Source organism: Ostrea edulis, chromosome 9 (assembly GCF_947568905.1).
Source record: "Ostrea edulis chromosome 9, xbOstEdul1.1, whole genome shotgun sequence".
Lineage (NCBI taxonomy): Eukaryota > Metazoa > Mollusca > Bivalvia > Ostreida > Ostreidae > Ostrea > Ostrea edulis.
In genome coordinates this window covers 73,566,452-73,579,971 of record NC_079172.1, presented here as the reverse complement: position 1 = coordinate 73,579,971, position 13,520 = coordinate 73,566,452, and the positions used below count along the sequence as shown (strand labels likewise).

General features: G+C 36.2%; 1 protein-coding gene across 1 annotated transcript in view; it reads right to left on the bottom strand.

The window, feature by feature from the left end:
- Nucleotides 1-2,371: 2,371 nt before the first annotated feature.
- Nucleotides 2,372-13,520, bottom strand: part of LOC125658437 (uncharacterized) — a 36,506-nt gene continuing 25,357 nt past the window's right edge. The window contains exons 13-14 of the transcript XR_008798897.1: nt 2,681-2,903; nt 2,372-2,430 (exon numbers count right to left, since the gene is read on the bottom strand). The gene's annotated coding sequence lies outside the window, so the exon portion shown is untranslated. The remainder of the gene's footprint in view (nt 2,431-2,680; nt 2,904-13,520) is intronic.

Below are 13,520 nucleotides of genomic sequence, written 5' to 3'. Positions count from 1 at the left end.
CTCCTTCGCCATACGCTCGGCATCAAGAAGTGTTTAAAGGTATATTGGATATTACTGGATTACTCCGTTTACCTGACCGAGATAAAGGGCTCACGGCAGGTGTAACTGATCAACAGGGGATGCTTACTCCTCCTAGGCACCTGATCCCACCTCTGGTGTGTCCAGGGGTCCGTGTTTTCGCTACTCTTAATTTTGTATTCTTTATAGGAGTTATGAGATTCTTCCATTCAACAAAAATGGAAAAAGGGAATATTCGCAGCTAGTGATCAGTCATCCAAAATAAATTTACTTTGTTAAACCACCATCCTGATTCCAGGCACAAGTACTCTGAAGTTGAAAAAAATATGCTGGAGTTCCTAATCGACAATATCTTCGAAGTCTTTGGTGATCGGGTCTTCCAACAGTCTGTTGGAATTTTTAATAGGCTCAAATTGTGCGCCTTCGTTAGCTGACTTGTCTTTATATTATCATGAAGCAGAGTTTATTAAAAAAAACTTCCACATGAGAACAAAAAAAATCTTTTCCTGTGACATTAATCTCGACATTTAGATATATCGATGATGTTTTATCTATTAGTAATAATCATTTTCATTGATATGTTGATTTTATATATCCCTCGAAATGAAAGACACAACAGAGTCCTCCACATCTGCTTCATACTAGAATATTGAAAATAGATATTAATGGCAAACTTACAACTCAACTTTATGACAAATATGATGATTTCAGCTTCTCTATCGTCAATTTTCATATTTATTTAGCAATATTTTATTATCACGTGTATATGATGTTTTTTTTTAACTGATTCGATACAGAAGAGCTTGTTCTGCGTATGATCAGTTTTTAAATGGAGGTAAACAAGTTGATGTTACGGGGGCTTCAACAGTCTCATTTAAAGTAAGCCTTTTGCAAATTCTATGGTCCTTTTAATGATCTAGTTTGCCAATACAACCTATCTTTAAGTCAAATGCTGTCTGACGTGTTTCATAACGACTCTTAGGCCGTTATTGACACACTGATTTTGACTACAAAGTATTTACCTGATCAAGATATAGGGCCCACGGCGGACATGACCGGTCGACAGGGGATGTTTACTCCTCCTAGGCACCTGATCCCACCTCTGGTATATCCAGGGGTCCGTGTTTGCCCAACTGTCTATTTTATATTCCTCAAGGAGTTATGAGATAGATCACTGTTCGTTAATTTCACCTTTCATTGATTAATGCTCGTTATCTTCACCTTTCCCATAACTAAAGTCCTTTGTCGCGACATGCGTTGGGCCATGATTAACCCTCATTCTAATCCTAAGCCCCAGTCATAGGTCAAGTGCAACAAATTTCCATCTCATTATGGCGGTCAGGGCCGTAACAGTGACGATCTTTATACGGGACATCAGATTCTAATGTTTCACCCGCGACTTCTAATTCTGAGTGTTTGGCGATGGAAAGTCATAAGTGACTACTTTAACATCTTAAGTCGAAAGGGAAGAAAGTGCGAGGCTGGCTCGTACTCACAACCTCCCGGTCACGAAGCAAACGATTTAACCATTTAGCCACTAAACCGGTCTTAAATAAGCAATCATTTGTTTTTATTAAATGGTAAGCATGCAAGAATGAGGAGGTAAACTGAAGAAATTTTCGGTATTATCTACACGTGTTCTAACTCACGTGTGTTTGGGTATCAACATGATAGACATGTCAAATGTAATGAATGCAATAATGAAGGTAACGTTGGCCAATTATGATTTAACGTTGGAGTAGCTAAGACAATAAAACTATACAATGCAGAAGCCTTGTGCAAAATTTGTTACTGAAGTCAGCGCAGCCATTATCTTTAGTGATTAAGATGTAAAAAATATCTTTTTGTCAAATATGTTAGAAACATTGGCCCAAAGATTGCATTCGATGTTAAAAGATATTTGTATTCGGTAACTCTACCTCTAAAATTTAATGAAAAGTAAGTCGACAGGAGATGCTTACTCCTCCTAGACACCTGATCCCTCCTCTGGTATGTCCAGGGGTCCGTGTTTGCCCAACCATCTATTTTGTATTGCTTTGGGAGTTATGAGATTGATCACTGTTCGTTATCTTCACCTTTCACTGATGATTTTCTCTAGCATGAAACAGATAATGCGCCATCGATTTTTTTCTTCTGAATAATTGTTATCAAGTGTTGATAGTGGCAATGGGTTTTTACTAAATGGCAATGAATCTTAGCTGCTTCCCCATTTTGCAAAATTACATTTAGACGACAGGTATTGCATTGGAACTGAATTGTCTTATCTAACAAAATAATGCAACTTACTTTCATATGCAATACGATCTACGAATGAACGGTTGAAATTTTAAACAAAAACAACTGAGTTTTGATATGTAGTTCATAAATTTATTTCATTAAATCCAAAACTATGTTGCCACACGTTCAATGTATCTGAAAAGGAGATAAGAAATATATAATCAGTTTATACCGCGCAAGCAGTTATAGGTCATTGTGATAAAATCATATTTATCAGATTAATTTGTTTGAGATTTACGGATACATGTATTTCTCTTCAATAACTAATCTTTGATAGTTCTTTATTCCAAAAGAAAAGAATGTCATACATGTAAATGCTAAGTTGTCTCATTGTAAATATCTTATTGAAAGTAAATATATTATTTAATTGAAAGCTAATGCATACGTGTTTCGTGTGACAAGCCTGTGGTAGATTGTTATCAGCCAAGAGGACAGCACTCTACTACGAGGGCAGCCAAATTCACGCCGGAGTCCGAATCAGCGCTGTCATTTTGAACAGTGCTACCTTCCTGAATCGCATCGCGATCATTATAGCCAGTATCGCCGATGATGGGACCTCCTAAGGCGTTGGCAACAACACAGCAAACAACAATGAGCAGCAAGAATTTCTAGAGAAATGATTACATTTCTAAATTAGATTAATAAGCTTATATAAAACGATTGAAATTTCTAAAGTAGATTAGCAAGCTAAAATAAAACGATTGAAATTGTTATAAGTTAATTAGATTTGTTACATGAGAAATATGTTTTGGTTCCAGCTGACAAAGCTTGTAACAACATTGTCTTTGTTTGCAAGGCTTATTATTACAACTGTATTTCAAATGAACTTGGCATTTATTCCACTTTTGGTAATCGTTCTTATATTCCAACCACCGTTTCAAAAGATGAAATTCTTCAAAACCATGCTTCAGTTTTTGACACATTTAATATCCCAGTCAATTTGTCGAATGAATATGAGTTACCGTACCTATACTGGGTTACTAAACTACATAAGAACTCCAGTAAGTGTTCTACAAAGCCCTAATCTTTGCTCTTAACGAAAATATTAACAGCTGTGATGGAGAAACTCCAAACTTACTGCGCGACTACATATGCCACAAGTGGTATAAATCAAATGTGGTAAATTTAGTAAACTTGAAATCGCAAAAATTTTCTCAAATCAACAACATATAAACCTATGCCTTTTCAAAATTTTACACGACCATTCCTCAGGATAAATTGACATCATAAACAGTTACATGTACTTTGTTAAACACCGCTCTGATTCCAAGCACAGGTACTCTGAAGTTGAAATAAAAATTATACTGGAGTTCCTCATTGACAATATTTTCATAGTCTTTAGTGATCAGGTCTTCCAACAATTTGCTGGAATTCCCATGAGCACGAGATGTGCTCCTTTGTTAGCGGACATGTTCTTATGTTCATATGGAACAGAAGCTTGTTCTGGGTATAGTCAGTTTTTAAATCGAGGTAAGCTACTGACAAACAAGTTGATGGTACAGGGATTTCAACAGTCTCGATTGAAGTCAGCATTTCGCAAATTCTATGGTCGTTATAACGATCTACTTCGTCAATACAACCTCGCATTGGGTCAAATGCTGTCTGACGTGTTTCATACCGATTGTTAAGCCGTTCTTGGCACACTGGTTTTGACTGCGGATAACTCCGTTTACCTGATCAGGATATAGGGCTCACGGCGGGTGTGACCGGTCAACAGGGGATGCTTACTCCTCCTAGGCACCTGACCCCTCCTCTGGTGTGTCCAGGGGTCAGTGTTTGCCCAACTATCTATTTTGTATTGCTTGTAGGAGTTATGAGATTGATCACTGTTCGTTATCTTCAACTTGCATTCAAAACCTTCTACGTGAGAAGAAAAAAAATCTCTCTCTGTGACCTTCAATTCCACATTTAGATATATCGACGACGTTTTATCTATTAACAATAACAATTTTCATTCATATGTCGATTCGATATATCCCTGTGAGCTCGAAATAAAAAACACCACAGAGTCGTCCGTTTCTGCTTCACACTTAGATATTTTATTGAAAGTTGATATCAACGACAAACTAACAACTCAACTTTAAGAGAAACGGAATGATTTCAGCTTCACCATCGTCAACTTTCCAATATTTATGTAGCAATATTCCATTATCACCTACGTATGTTGTTTGTATCTCTCAAGTGATTCAATATGCAAGAGCTTGTTCTGCGTATAGGCAAGCTACTGAGAAGCTACTGACAAACAAGTTGATGGTACAGGGGTTTCAACAGTCTCGTTTAAAATCAGCGTTTCGCAAATTCTATGATTCTTATAACGATCTAGTTTGTCAATAAAACTTATCATTGGGTCGAATGCTGTCTGACGTGTTTCATACCGATTGTTAAACCGTTCTTGGCACACTGATTTTGACTACCGATAACTCCGTTTACCTGATCAAGATATAGGGTTTACGGCGGGTGTGGCCGGTCGACAGGGGATGCTTCCTCATCCCAGACACCTGATCCCACCTTTGGTGTGTCCAGGAGTCCGTGTTTGCCCAACTATCAATTTTGTATTTCTGATAAGAGTTATAAGATTGATCACTGGTCGGTATCGTCACCTTTCATTAAGATACAATGCTCAAAGAGAAAGCTAGATATACTTCTGTTACATATACTCTCAAACTACCGAGACAATTAGTGATGAAAGGGTTTGCTGAAAGGTCGTGAATGTGAATTCGAAGAAGTATTGAGCGGAAATTACATCTTAACCACAGATAGTCTACGTTTTAAATATCTATGATAAAAAATTGTCTTCCTAGAAACAAGCTATTCTCAAGGTAAACATGTATGCATGTACGGTACAACTCTGATATAGCGAATTTCTGCGGACACTCTATAATAATTCGCTATAAGCTTAATTCGCTATACGTTAGTAGCGAATTCACAATTCAAATATAACGAATTCGTTATAAAACTTATTTGTTCTATATGTATATCAGTTATATAAGAAAGCAGCAATCGATATACTTGCGTTTGCATTGTCTTTAAGAAAATTAAGCCTATATATTTTCGAGAAGAAATATGTTTATAAAAGATATATACGCACTGATTTATATATGATAATTTATCTTGATGGATTATTTAATCACATAAAAACACATATCGAAAGAAAAATGTCAACAAAAGGATGCGTAATACATAAAACAATCTATGTCTTTTTAAAATATCTGTCAATCGTATACTGTGGGTTTTTTTTGGTTTTGTTAATAAATGTCACAATAAACGTATGTGTAAGTATTGTTTAGTGTTAACATCCTCCTTTTTAAAAATACAGAAATTTCGTATAAGTATGGATCCTTTAGCGATTGTTAAGAACCACAACGAGTTTAAAATGAAAAAATTCGTTATAAAAGATGATTTTTACGTTCATTTTTAATTCAAGGGGAATAGGCATTTTAAACTTGGTTGTATCCGTAAATTCGCTATATCCCTGTTCGTTATAGACGCAGCTTTTTATATAGAATATATAGAGAATTTGCCGGGGAAATCTATTTCACTTCACTGTAGCCGTAATTTCGCTATACCCGTGTTCGCTATATTCGAGTTTTATTACGCCACCATCTTGTCATTTTTTAAATTATAGATATCTAAAACGTCAAGTGTCTGAGACATCAACGTCCCGTGTCAATTTTGTTAGTTTGATTTAGACGTAAAACTCCAACGAGCGACTTCAGAAAAAAATATTAAGTTACCCCCAATTAAAAACCATTAAGTTAAAGGGAGGCATGGTTTAAAAAAAAACACATATTGCGATTAAATTAACCTTTGTTTTCTTTGTCTACTTTTAATCAGCATTATATTTATAAAATTGTAGAAATTTAGGGAAAACTATCTTACCATTTTGTTTCTGATCCCGTTATCTCAGATTACCTAAGCTTTGTGCTTGAAGACCTTATATATCATCAGTAAGGCATGTCAGTGATTTCCATTGGTTTAAAGAGTATCACATGTATTCATATATGAAATATCGACGTACTGCCACTTCAAAGGAGTTTGATATCGACATGTTTGTCTCACGCCAAGAACACTAACACGCAACACAATACGTCACAAGACATGAGACAAATCAAACATACACGTGAACTTTACTTGTAATTATATTTAGGGAATTAGCAAATTGATGGTCCCCGAGAAAAAAAATAGACTATTTGTCGTGGAGGCATAACACCATTTTGAATGATAGCGATTCTCACGTTTAGAAGTTGTATCAATGAATGCAACACTGAGAGGTATCAACGTTTCTCTGGCGGTTAAATGTAAAGATTGGAACTGTTTTCAAATATGATTAATGACAAGATCGCAAACGTCCTTTTCAGATTGTTTCAACTCATATTTCGGATATGTAAAATTTTACAAGAATCAGCGAATAAGAGAGTCGTGAGTCCAATTTCAAGGAGATTTTCTCTCGTAATTACGAGAAATATCTCGATATTACAAGATTAAACGCCAAAATTTTTAATAGTTGTATGATAATTAAGATAAAGATGATTAAGGAACTCTTAAGTGATGACGTTGATGCTCAACAAAATCCATTTCTCAGTGTTCCAAAACAACAGAGGTCCAAGATAGCACCACACCAATGTCAGTGGATTTATTCCATTTGCATTCAAAAAGCAAAATATTGACATTTCCAATGTTTTTGTCTTTGATGAAAGGTGACGATAACGAACAGTGATCAATCTCATAACTCCTATAAGGAATTATACAAAATAGACAGTTAGGCAAACACAGCCCCTGGACACACCAGAGGTAGGATTAGGTGCCTAGGAGGAGTAAGCATCCCCTGTTGATATATTTTGGAAATTGTAACGACATTTCCTCAGGAATGCTTTACAGTTGTGAAAATATGTGTATGAATCTTAGAAAATATTTATAATGACTAGAAACTCCAACAAAAAATTGTAGTATATTGTAAATTTTTTGAAAATACCTGAGGGTATGAACTGCAAAGCGTCACACCGGCATACTTTTTGGGTCACCTGATCCTGAATTACTCAGGTGACTTATTGCAATATGTTGGTCAGCGTCCTTCGTGCCTTAATTATTGAATATTTTTAACTTCTTCATAATAACCACAATTGCAATTCTTTTCAAATTTGGTAAAAAGCATCTTTGGGAAAAGGGGAAATAAATTTTAAATGTCAGGACTACTGCACCAAAGAGACCTTAGAGTCAGGGCAAAAACTGCCAAAATTTAAACCATTTTCAAAAATCGTCTTCTCTTCAACCGTACACTTGTAAGAAAAAAATGAATGTACATGTATAGTGATGTAAAGCAGGGAGGTGCTCAAAAGTGTACATTTTATGATCCCCAGGGTAGAGGTTTGAACCCCAGGGCGGGGCCAATCTTGGTATATAGTGTTTATGTGTAAAACATTTAAATAACATCTTCTTTAGCGCTATTGATACTAAATTGATATTTAGAATGTGTTTGTAGCTTTTCACCAAAATTGTAAATTTCATGATCCAAAGGGTAGGGGGTTTGGTATCAGGGTTTGGCCAAAATGGTCACTGATTAAGTGTGTTAACAATTGAAGTTTTAAAAAATGTTCTTGATGAAAGGTGAAAACGAATTCTTTTCTAATTTGCTATGAAGCATATCTAAACATTTTTTAATGATAATTCACGCACTGTCTATATGAAATGTGAAGATAAGGAACAGTGATCAATCTCCTAACCCCTATAAGCAATACAAAATAGATAGTTGGGCAAACACGGACCTCTTAATCTCTAAAGGTGAGATCAGGTGCCTAGGAGTAGTAAGCATCCCCTGTCGACCGATAAAACCTGTCGTGAGCCCTTTATACTGATCAGGTAAACGGAGTTATCCGTAGTCAAAATCAGTGTGCCAAGAACTACCTAACAATCGGTATGAAACATGTCAGACAGCAGTTGACCCAATGATAGGTTGTATTGACGAACTAGATCGTTATAACGACCACAGAATTTGCTTAATGCTGACTTTAATCGAGACTGTTGAAACCCCTGTACCATAAACTTGTTTGTCAGTAGTTTGCCTCGATTTAAAAACTGACCATACGCAGAAGAAGGTCTTGCATATCAAATCAGTTAAAAAATATAAACACTATATGCAGGTGATAATGGAATATTGCTACATAGATATGGGAAGTTGACAATGGAGAAGCTGAAATCACCCCGGTTGTCATACATTTGAGTTGTCAGTTTGCCGTCATTGCCCACCTCCAACGAAACATCCAAGTACGAAGCAGAAGTAGACAATTCTGTGGTGTTATTATGTAACTCCTCTCCGTGATATGAAGCATATTTAGGACAAGGGGGGCATATTTTGTAAATTTCAGGACTCTTAGGTCCCTGGGTAATTAGGGCGGGGCAAAACTGTCAAAATTGACCAATTTTCAAAAATCTTTAAAACAGCACATTTGTAAGAAAAACTAGATGCATAGTGGTGTAGAGCAAGAAGGCCTGCATCACATTTCATGATTCCCGGGAAGAGATACGGACTCCAGGACGGACCAATCTTTGCATGTACAGTGTATTTGTGTAAATTATATAAAAAAAACACATCTTCTTTAATGTTATTGATACTAGATTGAAACTAAATAGATATTTAGAAAAGAGAAGGTAGTACTAGTCCTTTACTAAAACTGTGGGGATCCGGTTTAGAATAGGTCCTCAGTACCCCTTGCTTGTCGTAAGAGCTCGATTAAATGGGGGCGGTCCTTTGGATGAGACTGCAAAAACCGGTATCCTGTGTCGCACCAGGTGTAACACAACGAAGATCCATCCTGCTCACAGGCCGTAAGCGCCGAGCATAGGCCTAAATTTTGCAGTTCTTCACCGGCAATGGTGACGTCCGTATATGAGTGAAATATTCTCGAGCGCACCGCTCTATATTAGACAATATACAACCAACCAACATGATCACAGGGGGTAAGGGTTTTGGTTCTAGGTCGGAGCCAAAATTATCATAGTGTTTTTATCATCTGAAAGATCTCTTTAAAGAGGAATGCTACACCAGAGAAATTTGATGTGGATGAAAAGTTGAGGACATGTGCAACATTATTTTGAAATTAAAAACTTTCAAATTTACTTTATTTAGTCAAAAAATGCAGTTTTAATAGAAAGCAATCTGAAAAAGTAAAACCCTTGCTGGACTCGAACCAGCGATCTACAGTTCACCAGTCGACGTGCTAACCTACTGCGCTACTCAGCCATGCAATATTCTTTGAAATGAATAGACAAACATTGCTGATATTTATATTTTTTATCCATGTTTTAAAAGGAAGTCAGCCATTATGAAAATGCATATTTAGGAAATGCATAAACAGATATACCAAAATTGTGAATTTCACAATCCCAGAGTTTAATAGTATATATATTATTTCATTCATCTGTATAGGCTCTTTCGGAAGGATTTGATTTTAAGAGTACATATTGTTTTATAATGTTGCTGATCATGAATATTAGAATTAAGCTTAGATATATGTAGAACAGGTCAAATGGGGGACCGGAAGAGAAGTCGGTAGTTGACTAAAATTCTGACAAGCCAAAAATTATTGCTCAAAATTTTAAATGGGAGACGGGGAGTTGAAAGTCCTCATCAGCTAAAATGCTCCAACATTTCCTCCCATGCTTTGATGCTTTAAATCGGTGGGAGGGAGCTCATCCTTCGCTACATGGGTTTAATTCATAACTTTATAACTTTTAACCTTTTGTATACACCTGGAGCCTCTTTCAATACTATAGAATAGCGAGGGAGGGGGCAGTCATCCAATATATCTATTTTGCATATGAAAATAAGAGATAATTATCATTGTCAAAAAACGTGGGGGAGAGGGAGAGGCCCATCCAACACCCCTATGATTTTACGTGCCTGGAATTCTCATCCAGTATGTATCGCAATGTAATGTAGAAATCTGGGTCAAGCTTTCTTATATTTCAAAATATTCCAGAGTTGACATTTCTATCATGTGCCTCAAGTCTGTTGAAAAAATGCAACATTTTTTACGCTCGATTTTGCAAAGATAATGTCTGAATGAAACAAGCAGTTTTCAATATCGAATTACCCTGTCGACAAGTTCTCTCTTCAGACCTGAGTTTCTCGCATTTTTTTCTTAAGTCGTTTTTCAGCTGAACTAATCTCACGAAACTGTATTTAGAGTTGTTTATGGTAATTTCTTTTGCACAATCCACTGTGTCGATTGAAAATATAAGCGAACAAAGATATTGTGAAACTTTACCGCCGTTATCTGGCATCCGTTCTGGACCGGGACTAGTATCGCCGCCTAGCGGGAAACAAGGGAACGCAACTCACTGCTATCTCCCATTGGTGACAGCTAAATAATTGGTAACTGCATATAGATGAAAAGGTGAACATTGACCTACATTTCAACCGATGAAGTAATCGAGTATAAATCAATAAGTAGCAATCTGCTGTCAATCGATGGAGATTGTCATCTTGGTGTATATTGTATGTACACGGATGTTTGCTCGAAACTTTTCGCGGCAAACTAGGAGTGGTTCATTCTATTGCACGTTTAGTGATTATCAGATAAATGGATGCTGTTATTGGTAATTGAATATGTTTGTACAATATTTGGGTTTGCCCATTTGTGATTTTATCAATGACACCCCACAACATGTGTTACAGCCATGACCAATACTCCCCATTTCAAATAAAATGTTTATATTTCATCCAACAAATTTAGTGATTTATTGTGGGGAAAATTTTCTGAATAAAACATTTCTTAATAATAAAGACGAGTGCTGTTTAGATAGACACTGGTCTATCAATGATTGTACTTTTTAAACTTAACAATGCCAGAAAAAAATGTTACGAATCCTCCCACGTTCAATTTTAATTACATGTACATGTATTTCTATTGACTTCCAAATTGTTTCAATGTTACAATAGATATTTTTAAACTAAACTACATAATAATATATTTGAGGTATTGTGCAGATAGAGATGAAATATAAACACAATCATGTGTTTGCATTGATTCTAATTCCAGATAAGCAATTGTCATTCATAAATTCTGTTGTCTGCAGATACATGATGATAATTAAGATTGTATTAACAATTCTATCCTGTTTATTGCATGTAAACATGGCGATGCACAGACAAGTTTTTCTTGAACTGTATTCAAAGTAATTTATATAATCCGTTAACACCAAATTAAATACTTAAACTATTATTTTTTTTCAAAATAGATTTTGTATTGCTTGTAGGAGTAATGAGATTGATCACTGTTCGTTATCTTCACCTTTCATTTAGAATACCCCTACCATCTCACCTTTTTCGTCAGCAAAACAAAATGTAGCTGTTTCGTTTTGTTGTTTGAAATATAAAAGCCTCGACTAACGCCTTGGCTTTTATATTTCAGAACAACATTTCTCAACATCTGAGGTTATCCGAAAACGCGAGCATCACTTCCTAAATAAACTTTGGTAGATGTTACACTTTACACCAAATTCCCATGCTTATATTTTGCAAAACAAATTCGATATCTACAATTTTATTTTCGACCTCTCATGGGCAGGTATTTCATATCTATATACATATGATATCAATACATGATTCCAGAGAAAGGGTTGTGTCTCATGGGGATGAGATGTTAGGGAAAGGAAAGTTTGAGGAAAAAACCCTCCTTATAAAAATGTATCAAATGTGGTTGTCCAAAATGCCTCTGGTATTTTTTCTGAAGACACTTACACCAGCTGATCATAAGGTTGGTTGTATATTGTTTTAGAACGTCCCTCTTGAAAATCTTTCACTCATATAGATATGTCATCATTGCCGGTGAAGGGCTGCAAAACTTAGGCCTATGCTCGGCGCTTACGGCCTTTGAGCAGGGAGGGATTTCTATCGTACCACACCTTCTGTAGCATGGATCCTCCGTTTTTGCAATCTCATCCGAAGGATCGTCCCATTTTGTCCGAGGGATCCTCCCATTTAGTCGCCTCTTACGACAAGAAAGGGGTATTGAGGACCTATCCTAACCTGGATTTTCACGGTGTTTTGATCATAAAATGGGAATGCAAGATTTGTGTTTGTCTTTCGGAAAGTTTTTTTTTTTGTTAGTTTGTCGCTAAAGTTTATGAAGCAGATATAGAAAACTTTGTGGTATCTTCTATTTAGAGTTCACAGGGAAGTATGGAATCGACATAAGAATGAAAGTGATTATTGTCAATAGCTAAAACGCCGTCCACGTTATTAAGTGTTGAGTTAAGGCCACCTCAAGTGACCCTTTCTTCTCCAGTTCGTAGAGAAGTTTTGAATAAATTCTGCGTCACAAGAATATAGAAACACATCAGCTGATAAAGGAGAACAATTCGTACTCATTGGAATTCCAGCAGATTGTTGGAAGACCTGATGACCGAAGACTACATAGATATTATCAAAGAGGAACTCCAGTATCATTTTTATGAAAGAATGAAGGTAACAAACAGTTATCAGTCTCATAATTCCTATAAAGAAAGCAAAATTAAGAGTAGGAACAAACATAGACCCCTACACACCCCAGCCGTGGGATCAGGTGCCCAGGAGGAGTAAGCATCCCTTGTTGACCGATCACACTCACCACGAGCCTGATAAGAAAAGTCGTACATTAATCATATTTAGCTCTGATCAAATCATGATAAAGCGAGTCAACCAAATGAAAATGAAATAATGTTTAAAAGACATAATTACGTGGAAAAATTCGAAACAATACAATAATGGTACGATTTGAAAACTGAAGATCGATACTCAAGGCCAAAACGATGTTACTTCTTTAGAGGATAAAATTACTTGAAAGAATCCGAAACAATTTAATATCAACTTAAGATCATCCATCGTAAAACTAGACAGCTAGTTTTAATATGCTTTTCATCTGTTAAAACAACGTAAAGTCTTCATATGGAAAAGACAAAGACAACACGTGTGATAAACGCGTCACCATGAATATACGTAACAAAAACCGTGGATTCTAAATTTGAGATTGCAAGTTTATCTATTGTCTCTGTGTGTAAACCTCGTCATTATAATGTATTTTAAACGAACTAGGCATTAATTCCACTTATAGGGGCTTCCGTGGCCGAGTGGTTAGAGCATCGCGCTCAAAATCACACGGCCTCTCACCTCTGTCGGCGCGGGTTTGAATCCCGCTCGCGCCGGGAAGTGAGAAAGTGTTCCAGTTTACTTTCGGAAGAAGATCATA